Genomic DNA, 22,100 nt, shown 5'->3' on the forward strand with positions numbered 1-22,100 from the left:
TGTTCTGTTACCCTCACTCCCAAGACCCAGACCAAGGACTTGGATTTTCACAAAGTTCTTCATTGCCATGAGGACTAAGGACGACAGTGTCCCCTCCCAAACCACCACGCCCCCACATCTTCCAAGTTTCCGTGGAAATCATCCCCAATGTTCCACACTAACAACCCAGCCCCCCTTCCTATTTTGGAGTCTGCGTGGATCCTCTTTCAGTCAAAGATGTGGGGCAGGATTCTCCGTTATCCGACGCCAATTTCGCAATCGGCGATCGGGCGGAGAATCCATTTTTACGACCGAAGTCGGTGGCGGTGGCTGTTTTACGCAGGTTGCACATCCCCTCCAAAACGGCGTCATCGTGGCGCGCACCGCACGCCGTTGGGATGGCCTCAGGAAGGTACCTGAAAGCTCTTCCCCTGCTGCTCCACCCCCGATGGGCCGGGTTCCTGACCGCGTGGTTGATGTGTGGTCTCAGCGGTCGGGAACCCGCCTTGGCAGCTCTGGACTGTGTCCAGCGACACCATAGTCGGGCGGAAACCATGCTGCTGGCCGGGGGGGGGGCCTGCGGCGAGTGCTGGGGGGAATGTTGCGGGGGGGGGGGGGGGGGGGTTTTGCTGGACAGGGAGTGGCGCATGTGCGGCCAGGGACCCGGCAATTCTTTGGCCGTTTATTTCTTGGAGGCCGGGCGTTTTACGTGGCACGGCTGCTAGCCCCTCACCGGTCGCAGGATCGGTGCTGGGGCGCCGCCGGTTTTTCCCACGTAAAACGCCACGGATCCTCCGGACATAGCCTCAAAATCAGAGAGTCCAGCCCGTGATATCCCTTTGACCCATTGCCCTTGCACAGCATTCCTTCCACATTTCCACCCTTGTGTTTCCCATCCCTACCCTCTCCTCACACCTCAGCCCCAGTCAAAATGCTTGTTTGTAAAGGTGGAGTTCTGCATGAGTGCTGTAGCGCAGTGGTGTTCTTGTGGACAATGGTGTCAGCTACCTGGAGCAGAAAATTCCTATGCTTCCAAACCTCGGGCACGATACTGGTCAGTGTCTGAAAGTAGAGGCTGACCCGAGTACCATAGCACAATGGTGTTCTTGTGGACTACATCGGTAAAGAGCAAGAAACCAAACGAACAGACCCAGCAGTGCGGCGTTCATCACAACAAAAGGGGCGCAGCGCTATGGAAAGTTGGCTACATATGTTACAGGGGCCTACAGGGGGCTACATACAGGGGCCTCACGGTAGCATGGTGGTTAGCATCAATGCTTCACAGCTCCAGGGTCCCAGGTTCGATTCCCGGCTGGGTCACTGTCTGTGTGGAGTCTGCACGTCCTCCCCGTGTGTGCGTGGGTTTCCTCCGGGTGCTCCGGTTTCCTCCCACAGTCCAAAGATGTACGGGTTAGGTGGATTGGCCATGCTAAATTGCCCGTAGTGTAAGGTTAATGGGGGGATTGTTGGGTTACGGGTATACAGGTTACGTGGGTTTAAGTAGGGTGATCATTGCTCGGCACAACATCGAGGGCCGAAGGGCCTGTTCTGTGCTGTACTGTTCTATGTTCTATGTTGCACTCACCGCAAAATCAAAAGTAAACTGAGGTCTGACTTGCTTAAACCACTCGTTTTCAAATGGGGTTGGAGCTGATGTAATTCCCAGCTGGCCTGACGCAAAATTGGAAAGTGTGAGGAGATTACGGCGAGCTCCTGTTTTAACGAACATTCATGAAATTTAAATGAATACAAATGGCGTTTCTGTCACTCGGCAGCGGGATAACCGGCTCACCATTAACTCGCCGCCAGGTGAATTGCAAATTGTTTTTCCGCTGGCGGGTTTCCAACTATTTGCCTGCCGCTAGATTCTCTGCTCCCGCACACCAGAGGCGGGATGAGAAAATTCCACCCTGCGACTCTGTGATCACCCACTGGCTCCTGGTTCCCCCTTTATGTTGATTTCAAATTTAATTGAAGGGTACCTCATGGATTGTAGCAGATATCCCAATGCCAGGAATAGTTCAGACAGGTGGAGTTCCAGACATAAAGTGTAGTTTGGAGATTCTGCTTCATTTAAAAATTGACTGGGCTGTAAACATACCCACATCTGATAATTGTTCAAAAGGGAACTTGCTCTCCTTCTGAATGAGGCAGAGCTGGAAAGTCTGTTAACATATGAAGTGAGAGCAAACTTTTTAACGAGTGTAATATATTTCAATAAAATGCAGCTTTAATGTATTTGCATTTCAAAATATACTCCACACTGACCCGTATGTGCCTTGCAAAGAGACTGGTACAATTAGGTAATTGTACAGTCTGGCAGAGAATCGTTTCTCAGCCCAGATCCCTGCTGTTGCCAAGAGTAAGAACAGGAAACTGCCAAATTGCTTCATTTTAATAAGCATCAGTAAAGAGCTCCAGTAAAGAAACACGGGGAGAACTGAGATTGCTATGTAATTAGTCCAAAAGATTAAGACAGCAAAACCAATTAGAAAGCCAGGAGCCAGTGACAGGCACCATGGGGGATTGTGAGATAGCTGCCTCAAGCTTCTTTTGGAGAGAGGTCAACATGGTGAGGTGGAGCTAGCAAGCTAAAATTGTTTATCAGTTGCACTGGAAGTAAAATGAATCTTTCTCAATGACATTCCAGATCATTACGACTCGCTGTGGAAAATAATTTCTCCCCACCTTCCTCCCCCAGTTCCTTTACAATTATCTTACAGCTGTGCCCTCTGGCTATCAACCCTTGTGCCAGAGGAAAGAGTTTCTGTTCAGTGAGGACTGAGCAGAGGCTGCGGAAAGGGCAATGCCCAATATCCATGCCTTGGTGTGCATCCTCATTGGTATTCCCCACTCATCAAAGACCTCATCTCAGGCCCCTGTAGCAGAATTCACCTATGACCTTGCCCCCTGGTGAGCAGGCAATGAACCATCGGTTACTTCCAGGCCTTGCTGCAGCCCACTCATGCCCAGTGACTCACCATGTGCAGATCCCTACTCTTTTCCAGCCTCTAAAGTACATACAGGGCCGTACAGCCTCAAACGTACATACACTGCTAAATCTGAGTTTCTTCGTTAGTGCTGTGCTTTGCCCTCTCTCCTCCTCCTCCTCCTGCCTATGCTGTGACTGGACAAGTGGCTATTCTTGGGAGTCTAAAAGCAGAAAATCAAAGGGGTAAGGTTGCTGTGAGGGAAATATGTTGTGGTAGAAAGTAAGATGTCCATAATAACTCCATCAGCAGCTTGCTCAACTTGCCAGACAGCAGGTTGAGCTGAACGTTGAGAAGGGTCATAAGACAAGAGCATCCACTCATCTTCAAAGTCCTTGGTAATGCTGGATGTCCTGGGCCCTGTTACAGCTGGTCATAAAGCCATAGGGTCATAACAAATAGTAGCATAAGTAGGAGATGCGCCCACTGCTTTTGTACCATTCAGAACAATCTGATTTCCCTTACACAAAGTCTGATTCTATTATGATTTTCTCAATGTCCTGCTACAGCCTCCTTAATAATGGATTTGAGCATTTTCCAAAAGATAGATGTTGGACTAACTCACCTATCATATTTCCAGCTTCTGTCTCCCTCCTTTCCTGAATAACGGTACTACATTTATGGTTTTTCAAGCTGCTGGAAGCTTTCCAGAATCTAGGGGGCTGGATTCTCCGCAGTCCTGCGCCAGAATCGTGCTTGGTGCAGGGGGAGAATCCACTCTCACGACAGGATTGGGCCCAGCGCCACTCCCACGATTCTCCGGTCCCCAGGGAATCGCTCAAGGTGAATTCTCCGATCCCAAACAGCCGAATTCCCGACAGCGTGGTTCTAACCATGTCTGAACGGTCGCGACTCTCACGTGGCGGCTGCAGACTTGGGGCGAAATTCTCCCAAAACGGGAGAAATCGTCAAACTGCCGTAAAACCCGGGCGGGTTTTACGGCATCGCGCCCCTTCCCGACGGGGGACCGATTCTGGTCCCCCGTCGGGGCTAGCAGCCCGACGTCGGAGGCTCCGACAAGTCGGGTTTAACGAAAATCGTTAAGCCCGCTTGTCGGACTTAGCGCCGGCTGACGCGTCATATGACGTCAGCCGCGCATGCGCAGGTGGGAAGACTCCACCCGCGCATGCGCGGGTGACGTCATCGTGTTTTTGCGCGAAACCCGCGCATGCGCGGTCCGAGTTGCCCCTCAGCCGCCCCGCGTATTGATACTGCGGGGCGGCGGAAGGACAAATAGTGCGCGGGCATCGGGCCCGCTGCCCGCGATCGGTGGGCACCGATCGCGGGCCCATGGCACCCTTGGCACGGCCGTGGTACAGCCGTGCCAATCGGTGCCATGGTTATTTTTTTCCAGGTGGTCACGACGTTTTTACGAACGGCAGGACCAGGTGTGTTTGCCGTTCGTAAAAAGGTCGTAAAGGGCTGGGACTTCGGCCCTTCTAACAGCTGTGAATCGCTGCCGGCCGTAAAAAAACGGCGGCAGCGATTCGTGTCGGGATTTCGGCTGCGGGGGGGGAGAATAGCGGGAGGGCGTCAAAAAAGTCGGGAAGGCCCTCCCGCTATTCTCCCACCCATCGTGGGGGGGGGGGGGGGGGAGAATTTCGCCCTTGGTCTGCGGCCGCCCTGGTCGAGGGATCAAGTATGGTGGGGGGATTTTATGGGCGGCCGGAGCGGCGATCGGGCGGGGTAGATCGAGCGACGAGGGGCAGATCATTGGGACCTTCTTTGTTGGTCCAGGCCCGCCGGCTGAGTCTGCCAACGCGATCGGCGCGGCCTCTGCATGCCACCTCCATGCACATGCGCGATCTCGCAACCGCAAGTGAGGGGGCCCGTACCCGCAGCTGAAGCAGTGAGAAACACTCCAGGGTCCTGCCAGCCCCTTCAAGGTAAGTGAATAGTTCAGAATTTTCTTAAGGAAAGACTGGCATGAAACGGCAGCATTTCTACGACGGCGTGGGGACACAGCCCCAATTTTGGAGAATCTAGCCCAGAGAATTTTGGAAGATTAAAATCAATGCATCCACTATCTCTGCAGCCAGTTGCTTCAACACACAAGGATGCAGGACCCCAGTTCCATGGGATTTATCAGCCTTTAGCCCCATTAGTTTTCCCAGTACTTTTTCTGTAGTGTTGGCCCCATGATATGGAGAGCCATGCTCCCCATAGGGCTCAGGAGATATAAGGGGTCTTGCCCTTCTCTGCCAATTTTGTTCTTCTCCCTGAAATGATGTGCCACCTTATCCGGCAAGAGAGAGGGCAGGGTATCAGTGATTGTGTAGTACTGTTCTTGATTGATGTGCCTGCCATAGCTGAATAGCTGGTGGGGTTGGGATGTGGAGGCTGTGAGAGGCGAGTGTGAGGTTGGCAGAATTTGGTAGGTGTGTGAGGTTAGGTGGTGTATCTGGTTGTTCGGCCTGAGTCCTGAGTTTCAGGGAGTGTTGCTATGTGAATGATAGGGTGGTGGTGCAGTGAGCCACATGAGAGGTGGGCAGAAAATGCCATGTGGATGTGCATTCACTGACCCTGACCACCATGTGAGATCGTTAGACTTCTTGTTGCACTGCTGCCAGGTCCCCAGGTCCATTCTCCGAGAGTTGACTTCCTTGGCCATTTATTCTCACTCCCTTCTGAGTACAATCCTTGAGGCTTCCTTGCCCCACATGCTATCAGGACTAGTCCTCCTGATGAGTACTGAGGAGACAGCAGCACCTCTTGGCCCGAAGCTACCATCATGGAAATGGTGTGGCCACATCAGATCTGCCTGCTGCCCACCTCCACCAGAACTAATGTGGGCAAATTACAAATCACAACCCGAGAGGCCGCTTGATGACACTTTGGAATATTTGGCACCCAGCCTCCTATGTCAGCATATTAGTTTATGCTCTTGGAATAATGCATATTCACCCCCATTTTATCACAGTGAAAATGATCTCCTACTGTAGTACTGTAGTCCATGCCGTAGGTTGCAAAACGATGCTCCTTTGTTATAATACACAAATCTCCTCTCCGCAAAGGGTCTCCCTCCCCGGCCTGCGCCCAGGTTGGGGCTTTTATACAGTGAGGGCTCCCCTTGTTAAAGGGGAAGCCCCGTCCCATTACCGGGGAGCTTCATATTAATTGGATGTCAGGGGTAAATGAATGGTACACACCCCATAGCCTCCCTGGGGTTATAACCCCATTCCCCAAAGTCCAAAGTGGCATCTGCATCGGCAGATCGGCGCGAGGGACCCCCTTCTCCATTTTGCTCAGGCGTTGTCTGCTCAGGCCCTGGCGGTATACACCGGAATGGAGAACAGCGCTCACCTGTGGAACGACGAGGCCAGGTGGGTGTGGCTGCTGCTGCGATAGATATTTGCGTGGCAGCCTCTTCTGGTAGCTGGACCTCCATCTCGGAGGCAGAGTCCAACCTTTCTGTGTCCGGCATCTCGGTATCCTGGAGCTTGAAGCAATCCGCAACCAGGGCCGACATTGGTGGCAGCGGCGGCAGTGGTGGCGGCGGAACCCGTGGGGCTGGGACGTCCGGTGCCGGTTTCGGCACCATGGGGGAGGGGCCTCAGAGGTGGCCCCCATGCTGGTTGGGTTCCCAGCCCTGTGCCCGCAACCAGTTATAACCCAGCAAAACTCGGTCTTCTGCCATGTACCACCACCAGCGGTAGGCTGACCGATTCCTGTCCATATGTGACGGGGACCACCAATGTACCTTCAATTGTAACAGCTCCCCTGTATACATCGCTAACCGGTCCTGGGTATCCCGCAATGCCAATGTCCAAATGTGTTCGAAAATGCGGTGGTTCACCACGGAGACCGTTTCTCCAGTATCCAGCCCATTTGGGTGGAATACTGTTTATTGGTAGGGTTACCTGGATGGGGGCAATGTGTGGGGCTGTTATGTAATGCAGTTGTTGGTAGGAGGCATAGTGCCGTATCCCTCTATATCCATCCATCCATGTTAAGATGCCTTTTGAATGCCGTTAATGTATCTGCAACCACAACCTCCCCTGGCAAAGCGTTCCATGCACTCAACACCCTCTGCGTAAAAAAACCTGTCTCGAACATCTCCTCTAAACTTTGCCCCACAGACCTTAAATCTATGCCCCCTGGTGACTGTCCCCTCCACCCTGGAAAGCGTGCCTGCCCATCCACTCTATCCATGCCCCTCATAATCTTGTAGACCTCTATCAGGTCGCTCCTCAACCTCCGTCTTTCTAATGAAAACAGTCCGAGTCTATTCAGCCTCTCCACATAGCTAACACCCTCCAGACCAAGCAACATCCTGGTAAACCTCCTCTGCACCCTCTCCAAAGCCTCCACATCCTTCTGGCAGTGTGGCGACCATAATTGTGCGCAATATTCCAAGTGCGGCCTTACCAAGATTCTGTACAACTGTAGCATGACTTGCCAGTTTTTATTTTCGATGCCCCATCCAATGAAGGCAAGCATTCCATATGCTTTCTTGACCACCTTGTCCACTTGTGTTGCCACCTTCAAAGGTCTGTGAACTTGCACGCCAAGATCTCTCTGACTTTCTATATTCGTGATGTGGAACATACCTCGCCATTCACCTAAGGAAGGAGCTGCGCTCCGAAAGCTCGTGTTTGAAACAAACCTGTTGGACTTTAACCTGGCGTTGTAAGACTTCTTACTGTGTTTCTATATTCGTAAGAGTTTTACCATTTACGGTATATTTCTCCTCTATGTTAGACCTACCAAATAAACAGTAAATAAACAAGAAGGATCCTTATAATGGTCTATCCATGTTCCTGCCTCCAAGATATGATGAAAAGATAAATCAAGGAATGAGGGGTAGCTGGGAAGGAAACATTGAAGCAAAAGAAAGAGCACAAGAAAGAAAATTGTAAATGGAGAGGATGCAAAATATTAAAGGGAGAAGTGGTGGGGCAGGGAGGAATGCAAGGGTTATTTGGAAGGGCAGGGAGACAGGAGTAATTGTGAGGCCAAGGATGAATGAAAGGCAGAGTTGATTAGCAGGTTTCTTGCGATTTACAATTATAGTAAAAATATATCTTAAAATAAGGAAAAATAATTTTCAGACAAATTTCAGAAAGTTTTTGAAAAGCAAGCTGGTCAATGCTACGTTGATCTGATCTTATACTTTTGGGTCATTGTGAAGACTTATTTGTGTGTATTGGATTGATGTCAGTCGTTGGCGCATGATCAGTCAGTCTGTACATTGGTCAAAAAGTGCTTATGCTGTTATTAACAAAATGTGGTCAGTCCCACAAAGTAGCCCTCATCTCCCAGTTTCCATTTCTGACCCAGTTCTGACCCAAATCTTCACCATCCTGTTTTTTCCCTTTTCTGACTTGCATGCAGCATTTTCTGTTTTCATTTTTGAAGCTCCTGAGGTTGATTGTGAACAATTTGACACATCATGGCAAGCACAGGCTTGAATATGGCAAAGAACAATTTGATGTTAAAGTCAGCAGACTGTATCCCGAGGCAGCTATCTCACAGGACACAGTAAATAGAAAAATAAATCTCCCGTCATCTTTCACACGGCCTGTCAACAATCAAAAGGCACAGAAAGTAATTTTTTTAAAAGTCTAGTTAAAGAGTGGCTCAGAAAAATCAGCCTGGATCTTAAGTGGGAAATGGGGGTGATACATCAACCAGCTTGCTATTCATAAGCTTTCTAAAATTAGCCAGAAAATTATTTTTCCTCTGCAATTTTCAGGTCAATGTTGTGCATTTGTTATTTTTGTACACTTTATATATCTGATTTACCTCAGAGGAATACAGAGATGACATTAGTTCTAAGTCTACAAATGGTTTATTTACACTACTTTAACTATCTCTTCAATCTATACACATATCCACAACTTTGGCTTCTCAAGTTTTCTGGAAGCTTCTATTTACTTGAGCTCTCAGAGGCCCCACTCAGGATTAATCAATCCAGCACAGTGAGCATACATCTGTCAACTGACTAATATAATCAAACATAGAGCAATTAAACCATCAAACACGATACTGAATGCTTTCCAGAACAAAGCAGCCCACTTGAGCAGCAGCCCATTCACTAACAGAAATGTCCACTCCCTCCATCACCGACTCGTAGTGGCTACAAAGTGTCCTACCTACAGAATTCCCTGCAGCAATGAGTCAAGGCTTCCTCTCCTGCACCAACAAAATTTCTGTCCTCCAGTACCTAATATGACAAGGGCAGCAAGTGCATGGATACACTATCTGCTCCATTCTCTTCCAAGGAGCACCCAGTCCCAACTTGGATATGTGTATTGCCACTGTTTCATTGTAGCTTGGTTAAATTGTGCAGGGCACCTTTGTTACGACCCCCTCAGGGGCCACAGCCTATATTCCATAAGGTTCCCCACCTTTATCTTCATGGCCATAAATTAGGACAGGGGATTATACAATGAGGTCTGGGTGTCCTCATACACCAGTCACTGAGGGTAAGCATGCAAGTACAGCAGGCGATAAAGAAGGCGAATGGTATGTTGGCCTTCATGCTGTGGAGTCAGAGGAAATGGGTGAGATTTTTAATGAGTACTTTGCATCGGTATTCACCAAGGAGAGAGACATGACGGATGTTGAGGTTAGGGAATGGATGTTTAAATACTCTCGGTCAAGTCAGCATAAGGAAGGGGGAAGTTTTGGGTATTCTAAAAGGCATTAAGGTGGACAAGCCCCCAGGTCCGGATGAGATCTATCCCAGGTTCCTGAGGGAAGCGAGGGACGAAATAGCTGGGGCCTTACAGATATCTTTGCAGCATCCTTGAGCACGGGTGAGGTCCCGGAGGACTGGAGAATTGCTAACGTTTTCCCTTTATTTAAGAAGGGTAGCAGGGATAATCCAGGGAATTATAGACCTGTGAGCTTGATGTCAGTGGTAGGCAAACTGTTGGAGAAGATACAGAGGGATAGGATCTATTCAGATTTGGAAGAAAATAGACTTATCAGTGATAGGCAGCATTGTTTTGTGCAGGGAAGGTCATGTCTTACAAACCTAATAGAATTCTTGAGGAAGTGACAAAGTTAATTGATGAGGGAAGGGCTGTAGATGTCATATACAATGACTTCAGTAAGGCGTTTGATAAGGTTTCCCATGGCGGTTGATGGAATAAGTGAAGTTGTATGGGGTTCAGGGTGTACTAGCTAGACGGATGAAGAACTGGCTGGGCAACAGAAGACAGAGTAGTGGTGGAAGGGAGTGTCTCAAAATGGAGAAAGGTGACTAGTGGTGTTCCACAGGGATCCGTGCTCGGAGCACTGTTGTTTGTTAATGTGTTGGGTCCTCTGGATCCGTGGAGACTGCGTTTACCTCAGCAGTAACACATACAGGCTACCAACACTTGAAATAGTACAACACTATTTTATTAAGCCAGAAACTGTTGAACATACTTTCACTGTGGGTCGACACTATGTTAGATTAAACTAAAGACCTATGCCTATCCTAACCAGTCTATGCACTCAGCACATGGTGAAGATCAGTCCTGTAAGCTGTGAGCTCTGACCTTCTGAGAGGCTGTATCCCGAATGAGCGGGAAAACTGATGCCCTCTGTCTTTATAGTGAGTGTGGCTCTAACTGGTGATTGGCTGCGGTGTTGTGTGTGTTGATTGGTCTTGCTGTGTGTCAATCAGTGTGTGTGTCTGCACCATGATATACTGGTGTATATTATGACATTTGTGATATGCATAAATTATCTGGACGAAGATATAAGTGGTCTGATTAGCAAGTTTGCAGATGATACTAAGATTGGTGGAGTTGCAAATAGCGAGGGGGACTGTCAGAGAATACAGCAAAATATAGATCGATTGGAGAGTTGGGCAGAGAAATGGCAGATGAAGCTCAATCCAGGCAAATGCGAGGTGATGCATTTTGGAAGATCCAATTCAAGAGCGGACTATACGGTCAATGGAAGAGTCCTGGGGAAAATGATGTACAGAGAGATCTGGGAGTTCAGGTCCATTGTACCCTGAAGGTGGCAATGCAGGTTGATAGAGTGGTCAAGAAGGCATTCGGCATGCTTGCCTTCGTCGGACGGGGTATTGAGTACAAGAGTTGGCAGGTCATGTTAAAGTTGTAGAGGACTTTGGTTAGGCCACATTTGGAATACTGTGTGCAGTTTTGGTCGCCACATTACCAGAAGGGTGTGGATGCTTTAGAGAGGGTCCAGAGGAGGTTCACCAGGATGTTGCCTGGTATGGAGGGTGCTAGCTATGAAGAAAGGTTGAGTAGATTAGGATTGTTTTCATTGGAAAGACGGAGGTTGAGGGGGGACCTGATTGAGGTCTACAAAATTATGAGAGGTATGAACAGGGTGGATAGCAACAAGCTTTTTCCAAGAGTGGGGGTGTCAATTACAAGGGGTCATGATTTCAATGTGAGAGGGGGAAAGTTTAAGGGAGATGTGCATGGAAAGTTTTTTACGCAGAGGGTGGTGGGTGCCTGGAACGCTTTGCCAGCGGAGGTGGTAGAGGCGGGCACGATAGCATCATTTAAGATGCATCTAGACAGATATATGAATGGGCGGGGAATAGAGGGAAGTAGATCCTTGGAAAATAGGCGACAGGTTTAGATAAAGGATCTGGATCGGCGCAGACTGGGAGGGCCGAAGGGCCTGTTCCTGTGCTGTAATTTTCTTTGTTCTTTGTTCATTACGAGAGGATTCGAGTACAGGAGCAGAGATGTTCTCGCACACGGGATGCCCAAGGGGTCAGAGCGACCGATCGCTTTTCCATCTCGCACACTTGCCGACGCTGAGCAGAACTTTGCCCAGGCCAAGAAGGAGGGCCTGGCTGTCGTGTTTGGTGTGTTGAAGTTCCACCAGTAGTCTATGGCCACACTCAGGCTGTTCAAGGATGATCGGGTGATTCGCCCGATTACGTCCACCAGGGTCCAGCAATGGCCATTACTCCTGGCTGTGTGTGAGTACTGGAACACTCCCCGGGTGCATGGATACCACACACCGCTGCGTTGAGCCGCCTGCCCCTCTCCACGAGGCCTCCGGCATTCGCCTCGGCCACAGCACTCTCAGCGGAACGCCACTTCATGGACTCTTTGCCGGTCATGGCTGCTCAAAGAGTGGACCCAGATGGACCTGCAGTTATCCCAGATCTGACACATGGTCCAGTACAGGGCACAACACAGAGCTGTAAAGCGGTCGCACACGCTTGCTACAAGACCTCCATAATGGACACCCGAGGGTAGCCAAGATGAAGATGCTTACCCACAGATATGTTTTGTGGCCCGGGATAGCCTGCGACATTGAGAAGGTGGCCCAACACTGCAGTCCTTGCCAGGAGAACCAGAAGGCCCCACCTGCCGTTCCAATACACCCTTGAGAGTTGCCTGGAAAACCTTGGTCTCACATCCACATAGACTTCACCGGTTCATTCCAATTGGTTCTTTGTCATGGTGGACGCCCACTCAACGTGGCTTGAAGTTCACAAGGTGACGATTATAGCCACAAAGGCAACCATAGGCAGGCTGACGCACACGTTCAGTACCCATGGCACCCCCGAAGCGTTGGTATCTGATAATGGTCCGGCGTTCACCAGGAGGGAGTTTGAGTCATGTGTGACCACGAATCGAATCCAACACGTGCAGACTGCCCCGTATCACCCGGCCTAGAAAGGGTTGACCAAACAGGCATCCAAACCTTCAAGCGGGCCATGAAGAAGCTGAGTACCGGACCCTGGGAGACATTGCTGGTCCTGTTCCTTTTCAGTTACCGAACCACCCCTCATTCCACCACAGGAGTAGCACCGGCACAGTTGCTGATGGGACGTCGGCTCAGGACACACCTCAGCCTCATCATCTCGATATCAGTGCATAGACACGCCAGTGATAGGACTGCTCAGAGACGGCCGGTGATCGGCACACGCAGCTGCACAACATCAAGCTGGAAACGCCGTCTAATTTCAGAATATTGACTCCAGCACCACATGGATCCCGGGCGTGGTGCTCAAGGCAACTGATGTGGTTTCCTATTCTGTCCGGACACAGGGGCATGAAGCCAACCGGAGTTAGACCACATCCGCCGCTGCACACAGGAACCACCAGAGCAGGCTCAGAATATGCTAGTCCGGGACCACCTGGGGCCTCCGTCACCACCTTGATCACCCCCTAAAGCCCTGCCCAGGTCGCCAACCCAATCGCCGTCACCTCCACTTGTCGAAGCCCCGGAGGATGAGATGCTCGACGCCATCTCAGAGAACTCCAACACCGACTCCGGCATGGACACTGGCCCTAGTCATTCAGCTGCCATCACTGCCAGCGCCCTTACCGGCCACACCACTCCCTACTCAGCACTCCACACACAGCAGTCACATAGAACGTAGAACATACAGTGCAGAAGGAGGCCATTCGACCCATCGAGTCTGCACCGACCCACTTAAGGCCTCGCTTTCACTCTATCCCCGTAACCCAATAACCCCTCCTAACCTTTTTGGACACTAAGGGTACTTTAGCATGGCCAATCCACCTAACCTGCAAATCTTTGGACTGTGGGAGGGAACCGGAGCACCCGAAGGAAACCCACACACAGACACGGGGAGAACGTGCAGACTCCGTACAGTGACCCAGCGGGGAATCGAACCTGGGACCCTGGCGCTGTGAAGCCACAGTGCTATCCACTTGTGCTACTGTGCTGCCTTCCGGCCCCGCCAACGCTGGACCATTGTCCACTCCGCAAGAAACAAGAGGGCTTCTGCCTCGGCCCATGGACGTGAACGTTTCTTCGGACTTGGAGGGGAGGGAGAGGTGTTACGACCCATCAGTGGCCACAGACTATACTCCATAAGATTCCCCACCTTTACCATACAGTATAAACTCCCCAGGTAATTGGGGGCGGGGTTTACGATTAACAAGGAGGGAACCTCTCAGTATAAAATCCCTGACCTACACCTGGTGGCCCTTCAGAGAGAGGAGCTGTTTGCTTTGTAATTATTTGAAACCTTTGTTCATTCCTATCCTACCGTGCATTCCTGCATCTCTTCCATTGGATTTTGCAACTTTCACCACATTGATTTCAGTAGCTCAAAAATAAAGCCCAGCACCATTTTCTCAAGGGCAACTTGGTGTGGGCAATAAACGTTTGGCTAGCTAGCAATAGTCACATGCTGAGAATGTACTCTTTAAAAAAGGTGGCTGTTGTTTTCCTGGCATCTTAAGTTTGTTTGAAGTACCTGTCCGTAGTCAGGGAACATAAATGCCTTCAGGGTTAAGTATTTTTAGCATCAGTGTGATGGACAAGGATTAGATATGAATGGTAACACAAAGATGGAAAGTTACATTTAAAAGGTAAACTTTGGAGATCGTGAGATGCAGGAATTTCCAGATGGGTTGGAGTACCCGAGGCTATGGGAGGGGGACAGGGCGACATTAGAAGGGGAAATAGTGGAGCAGGAGATAAAGGATGTGATTGGGAGGATGCAGTCAGGGAAGGTGGCAGGGCCGGATGGGTTTCCAGTGGAATATTATAAAAAATCCAAGGATAAGCTGGCACCCCTGATGGTGGGGATGATTGAAGAGGCGATAGGGAAGGGGCTGTTGCCACAAACCTTGGGGCAGGCATCGATTTCCCTGTTGCTAAAAAAAGATAAGGATCCGATGGATTGTGGGTTGTATAGGCCCATATCACTTCTGAATGTGGACACAAAGGTATTGGCGAAGGTACTGGCGGGTAGGCTGGAGGAGTGCCTCCCGAAGGTGATAGGTGAAGATCAGGATGGGTTTGTGAAAGGGAGGCAGCTTTTTTCAAACATGAGAAGGGTATTGAATGTCGTTATGGCACCGGCAGAGGGGAAGGAAACCAAGGTGGTTGTGGCATTGGATGCTGAGAAGGCGTTTGATCGGGTGGAATGGGGGTACTTGATGGCAGTGCTGGAGCGGTTTGGGATTGGACCAAGATTTGTGAATTGGGTAAAGCTATTATATAAGGAGCCGAGGCCAAGTGTCGGCACAAACAACATCAGCTCGAGATACTTTTCTCTCCACCATGGGACTAGGCAGGGATGTCCTATGTCCCCCCTGCTGTTTGCACTCGTGATTGAGCCGTTGGCCATCGCATAAAGAAGTTCGGGGGTATGGAAAGGAATAGTGCGGGGGGGGGGGGTGGAGAGAGAATAGGGTGTCCTTATATGCCGATGACTTGCTGTTATACATGTCGGAACCTAGTGTGTCGATAGGGGGAGTACTGAAGCTGCTTCACGTGTTTGGGTCTTTCTCGGGGTACAAGCTGAATCTAGACAAGAGTGAGTATTTTGTGGTATCTCGGCCAGGTGTGGGCAGGGGTGGGGGGGGGGGCTGCCATTCTGTAGGGCAGGGACTCACTTTAGGTACCTGGGGGTGCAGGTTGCCCGGGAGTGGTAGGGGGGAGAGCGGAGGTGACGGGGGGGGGGGGGGGGGGGGGGGGGGGTGTGGCTTCGCAGGTACAACATTTCTAGTTTGGTGGGTGATGTGTTATCTGTGCTGTTCTAACATTGACTGCAACTGGATGCAGTAAAACGAGAAACAGGCTTCCAACACAGGAGATGGTTCAACACTGTTTTATTGAACCTGTTGATTGCTGTACATAATCTGCTGTGGGTTGACACTCTATTAACCTAACTGATAACCTCCTACTGGCTTGATCAAACTAGCTCTCTATCACATGGTGATGATGCTCATTGGCCTGTGCACTGTGACTATCTCCCTGGCCGTGTCCTGTGAGAGAGAAAGAGAGCCTTAATGCCCTGTGGGCTTTTTAGTGGTGGTGTCCTGTCTGCTGATTGGTTGTTCTGTGTCGTGTGTGTTCATTGGTTATCCTGTGTGTCAATCACTGTCTGTCTGCATCTCATGATATACATGAGTATGACAGCGGGGAGAGTGAAAGCTGATCTGGCAAGGTGTGATGGTCTCCCTCTATACTGGCATGTTGGGTAGAGGCGATTAAAATGAATGTGTTGTCACGATTTCTGTTTATTTTTCAATGCCTGCCGATTTTCCTGCCAAAGGCTTTTTTCAGCGAGATTGAGGGAAGGATTACGTTCTTCATATGGGGAGGGAAGGTGGCCAGATTTAGAAAGGTGCTACGACAGAGGGGAAGGCAGGCAGGGGGTTTGGGTCTTCTGAACCTGATGTATTACTACGGGGCGGCGAACGTGGGGAAGGTGCGGAGCTGGGTCAGAGGGGTTGATTCCCAGTGGGTCAGAATGGAGTAGAGTTTGTGCAGGGGTTCGGAATTGAAAGCACTAGCAACAGCGCTGCTCCCAATTGCCCCGGGGAAGTACTCAGTGAGTCCGGTAATAATAGCTTAATTGAGAATTTGGATGCAGTTTCACCAGCACTTCGGGTTGGGGACAGGGTCAAGGGAAATGCCGATTCGGGGGAACCACAGATTTGAGCCGGGGAGGTAGGATGGAAATTTTCGGTAATGGGAGGAGAGGGGGATTAAGACAATGAAGGATTTGTTTCTTCGGGGTCGGTTTGCAGGATTGAAGGAGCTGGAAGCGAAGTATGGGCTGGAGCAGGGGGAAATGTTTAGATACATGCAGGTTCGAGATTTTGCGAGAAAGGATATACAGAACTTCCCGGAGGAGCCAGCCTCCACATTGCTGGAGGAGGTGTTGACGACAGGGGGACTGGAGAAGTGTCTAGTGTCAGCGGTCTGCGGAGCTATTTTGGAGGAGGAGAAGGCACCGCTGGAAAGGATCAAAGCAAAGTGGGAGGAAGAGTTGGGAGAAGATATGGAGGAGGGGTTCTGGTGTGAGGTGCACCGGAGAGTGAATACCTCCACCTCGTGCGCAAGGTTGGGGCTGATACAGCTGAAGGTGGTACACAGAGCACACCTCACGCGGGCGAGGATGAGCCAATTCTTTGAAGGAGTAGGCGATGTGTGTGAACGTTGCGGGGGGGGGGGCACTAATCACGTTCATATGTTTTGGTCCTGTCCAAAGCTAGAGGATTACTGGAAGGAGGTTTTTAGGATAATTTCTAAAGTGGTGCATGTGAAACTGGACCCGGGTCCCCGGGAGGCCATATTCGGGGTGTCGGACCAGCCAGGGTTGGAAACGGGTGCGGAGGCAGATATCGTAGCCTTCGCCTCGTTGATCGCCCGAAGGCGGATCCTGCTGGGATGGAGAGCGGCCTCTCCACCCTGTGTCCTGGCATGACGGGGGAACTTGTTGTAATTCGTGACTCTTGAGAAGATTAAGTTTGAACTGAGGGGAAGGATGGCGGGTTCTACAATTCATGGGCATTATTCATTACGCACTTTCAAGAACTGGATAACATCGAACATTAGTTGGGGGGGGGAGGGGGGTGATGTGTGTTAATGGTGGCCATGGGTGATTCCTGATTCCTTTTTGTCTGTTGTCTATGTGAACATGTGAGCGAATGTTTTGGGTTTGGTGGGAGGATGGGATTGTTGTTATCGATATGGGGATTAACATATTGGTTACTGATTATTGTTTATTACTGATTATTGTTGGTGGGTGTAAATTTGGGAGAAAATGCGAAAATGGTGAGAATAAAGAAATATATTTTTATAAAAGGTAAACTTTAACACATTCTAGTCCAGCTTCTATCATTGTACCTTCTCGTACAAAATTGCTCTTCACATCATTAAGATGTACTCCTGGCAGGTTTTTGGTGTGCCTTCAATGAAATTTTATTTCATTCCTTGTCACGTTTTTAGCGGCTTTGGGATTACTGAGAAGCTTTCAACACTTATTAGTGAGTGTTTTTAAAATGGAGGGTGTGTGGGCACATCCTGCCTCGACACCCGGTGACTTTTCTCAGGGGCCGGCATATCATGGTGGTGAGTGGGGAGGGAGACGAGGCAAAGCGAATAACCACCAACAATTAGAATTGTCCTTCTTCGGATTATTCTTATATTCAAATGCGTTATAGTAGAGTAGAAAAGACATGTTTTGTGCTGGGACTGATGAATTCTGAAGCAAGAAAGTTAAATGCATCGAGCATGTTGACCTTTTCAAGATGGCAAATTCTTGTCAGTGCTTTCTTCTCATGTTAATTCCATGCTCTGTAGCCTGGGGGTATCATGCTTGGAGCTGAATTTCTCCCTCATGTACCTCACCCCTCCTCCCTCCCTCCCCACCATGCACCAACCCCCCCCCCCCCACCCCCCCCCCCCCCCCCCCCCACTCATTCAACCCATTGGATCTGCGCCCACCCCCCTGAAAGAGCACCCTACCTCGGTCCATCTCTCCCCACCCCTCCATCCCCGCTCCACAAGACCACCTATGCTGCACATCTTTGGACTGTGGAGGAAACCGGAGCACCCGGAGGAAACCCACGCAGACGCTGTGAGAACATGCAAACTCCAAGCAGACAGTCAGCCAAGGCCGGAATCGATCCCTAGACCCTGGCTTTATGAGGCAACGGTGCAAGCCACTGTACCACTATTACAGCTGTATTTTGAACAGAAAACAAATTATTTGTGGGACAATTATTTTCAGGACTGCAATATAGCAGGTTATGGATTTGCACCAACATATAATTTTTTTAAGGTGACTTGCCTGTTATAATGAAAACAGTCAGAGACTAAAATCACAACCAGGTCCATGGAGAGGGACAAATGGTCTCATTTGGTGTGATACCAACTCTCACAGGCATTTCGCCCCACTAAACTTCCCAGTGATGGCGGGAGTGCATGCAGATTTGGTCTCCTTATCCAAGGAAGGACATATTTGCCCTCGGGGGAGCCAACACAGGTCGGAGGAGCAATTGAGAAGACTAGGCCCATATTCCCTGGAATTTAGAAGAGAGAAGTGATCACATTGTAACATTCAAAGTTCTTAAGGTGTTTGACAGGGTAGATGCTGAGAAAATGTTTCCCCATATCTAGAACACAGGGTCACAGACTTAGAATAAGAGGTCAGCCATTTAGGATGGAGATTAGGAGAAAGCTCTTCACCGAAGAGTTGTTAACTTTTGGAATTATTTACCCAGAGAGCTGTGGGTGCTCAGTCATTGAGAAAATTCAAGACAGAGGTTGATAGGTTTTTGGATGCCAGAAGGAGTAAGGGATATGGAGATCATATGGCAAGGTGGAATTGAGGTTGAATGGTGGAATAGGCTGAAAGGACCAACATATCTCCCCATGATACCATTTCTTATATCCTACCAGAAATTATTGACAGCATGTTTGCATTCAAGTGTGCTCAGAAATCAGCGATCGTTGTTCGAATTCGGAATATGTTTCTCAAAGAGTCACCAACATTCTGCCATCTTTGACATTAGATGTGATCAAAAGCATCAAAGGTGCTTGAGAGCATCAATATTAGTTAGTCAAAGGCATCAAATATGCTCATTGACATCAAATGCGATCAGCAACCTGTAGTGAAAAATCTTCTTCTTCAGTGATCACTTGCTGACGGGTATGATTGTCCACCTAAGAAACTCCATGTCACTGGTCATGGGTTCTGTGGGTCCTTACGTGGCTGATGAAACCAACCCTAGAGCCGCATCGCCAACCGCATACTTGAAGGTGATTCCGGGAGCTATGATTGGTCTTTGGACATGGGATCGCTGGTATTTCTTTCTGTGGCACCTTTTCTGGACCTCCTCTTGCCGCTGGGTGTTCTCATAGAATTGTGTCCCTTCAATCAGGAGGTTATCCAAGTAGCATGGTGGTTAGCATCAATGCTTCACAGCTCCAGGGTCCCAGGTTCGATTCCCGGCTGGGTCACTGTCTGTGTGGAGTCTGCACGTCCTCCCCGTGTGTGCGTGGGTTTCCTCCGGGTGCTCCGGTTTCCTCCCACAGTCCAAAGATGTGCGGGTTAGGTGGATTGGCCATGCTAAATTGCCCGTAGTGTAAGGTTAATGGGGGGATTGTTGGGTTACGGGTATGCGGGTTACGTGGGTTTAAGTGGGGTGATCATTGTTCGGCACAACATCGAGGGCCGAAGGGCCTGTTCTGTGCTGTTCTGTTCTATGTTCTATGTTCTAGGTCTCGTCTGAGAAAGAGTCTCCCAGTCATTGATGTCTATGTTGCATTTCTTGAGATAAGCCTTCATGGTATCTTTGAAGTGCTTCCTTTGTCCTCCTCTTGTTCAGGGAACTTCATTGAGCTGGGCAAAGAAGATTTCCTTTGGCAGTGGGACTCTGGCATCCTACGCACGTGGCCAGCCCAGCAGAGTTGTTTTCAGAACATCATGGTCTCAATGCTGGTGCTTTTGGTTCCTTCAAGGATACTGGTGATACGCCTGTTCTCCCAGCTGATGTGGAGAATTCAACTCAGACAGCATTGATGGTAGCTCTCCAGGGCTTTGAGGTGGCGCCTGTACGTAGTCCAAATGTATTGAAGAGTGGAAGGGTGACTACCTTGTACGCAAGGATCTTGGTGTTAGCATGAATGTCGCGGTCGTCAAAGACTCTCAAGCGTGGGCATCCGAAGGAAGAGCTCATGGATTGGATAGGATGTTGGATCTCGGAATCGATGTCAGCCTTAGATGATAGGTGGCTCCCCCATAGGAGAAATGTCCCACTTTTTGGAGGGTTTCTCCATTGATTTTGATGGAGGGGGGAGACTGGATCTCGCCCTGGACTGGTTGGTAAAGGACTTGACAATTCTTGAGGTTGAGACCAATTCTTCAATATATTTCCGCTTCCACGAAGGTGTTAAGCATGGCTTGGAAATTCTCTTCTGAGAGAGTGAAAAAAAGGGAATGGGGGATGACACATATCAGCTTGACTCCAGTCTTGACCTCAAAGGTTTCTGTCTTTTTTCCATCAGTGACATCTTGTCTTGGAGGGGGTCGGAGGAGATAGAGATAGAGATAGAGAAATACAGCACAGAACAGGCCCTTCGGCCCACGATGTTGTGCCGAACTTTGTCCTAGTTAATCATAGAATTTTGGACAATTTTTCATGGCCAATCCACCCAACCTGCACATCTTTGGACTGTGGGAGGGAAACCGGAGTACCCGGAGGAAACCCACGCAGTCACGGGAGGATGTGCAGACTCCACACAGACAGTGACCCAAGTCGAAATCGAACTTGGGACCCTGGAGCTGTGAAGCAATTGTGCTATCCACAATGCTACCGTGCTGCCCTTAAAATGTTGATAAATTTCTCCAGGCAGCCGACCTTTGACAATGTCTTCCATCGAACTTCCCGATTGAATCAAAAGTCTTGGTCAGATTGACAAAGGCCATGCAATTGATTGATGCTCCTCCTGAAATTTCTCTTGAAATTGTCGAGCAGTGAAAATCATGTCCATTGTTGCACAGTTTGGTTGGAAGCCACATTGGCTTTCTGGAAGGACTTCTTCAGAGACTTGAAGAAGGCGGCTAGAAAGGATTTAGGCAATGATCTTCCCGGTAAAGGAGAGTAGGGAGGTTCCTCGGTAGTTCCCACAGTCCGCTTTGTCTCCTTTCTTGAAGAGAGTGGCGAAAATGCCATCCCTGAGGTCAGCGGGGATTTCTTCTCTGTCCCAGATTTTCAGGAACAGCTGATAGAGATGGCGGCCGATCTCTTCTTCTCCAAGTTTGAAAATCTCCACCGAGATCCCATCCCTCTTGCAGCTTTTCCATTCTTCGTGAGTTTAATGGCAGCTTTGTTCAAGTTTGGTGAGAGTCAAAGATCATCTTTGATGGGAAGTTGGAGGATTTCCTTCCTCAAACACGTCCTCATCTATGATTGCAACACGTTTTTAGGATTCTTTGAAGTGTTTTCCTCCATCAAAGTCTGATGTTTTCACTGCCTCTCAAAAGAGTTCCGCCCTCACTCCACACCAGTTTTAGGCCAAGGATGGTAGGTCCATATTTGTCTTGATGGCAGTGAAGAAGCCCCGAGTGTCATGTTTGTTGGTGAAGAGGTGCAGCTCCTTAGCTTTCTCAGTCCACCATTGGTTCTTTGTACCTCCGTTATTTGCAGTTTGATGAGTTCTCCTCCATGCCTTGCTTGTGATGTCCCTTGCCAGGCGGCGAGAGCTTTCCTCTTCTTGTTGATGAGGTCTTGGATGTTTTGGATGTTCTCGTCGGACCAATCTTGGTGATTCCTGGTCTTGCAGTCAATGTTTCTTCACAGCTTGAGATGATGGCTGCCTTCAGGTCTTTCCAGTTTTCCTTCATTCTATTCAAATGAGAGCTTTCAAGATTTTGGTGAAGACATTGTTGGAAGTTCACAAGCATGGTTGGCCCTT

The sequence above is a fragment of the Scyliorhinus canicula genome, chromosome 9 (assembly GCF_902713615.1).
Source record: "Scyliorhinus canicula chromosome 9, sScyCan1.1, whole genome shotgun sequence".
NCBI lineage: Eukaryota > Metazoa > Chordata > Chondrichthyes > Carcharhiniformes > Scyliorhinidae > Scyliorhinus > Scyliorhinus canicula.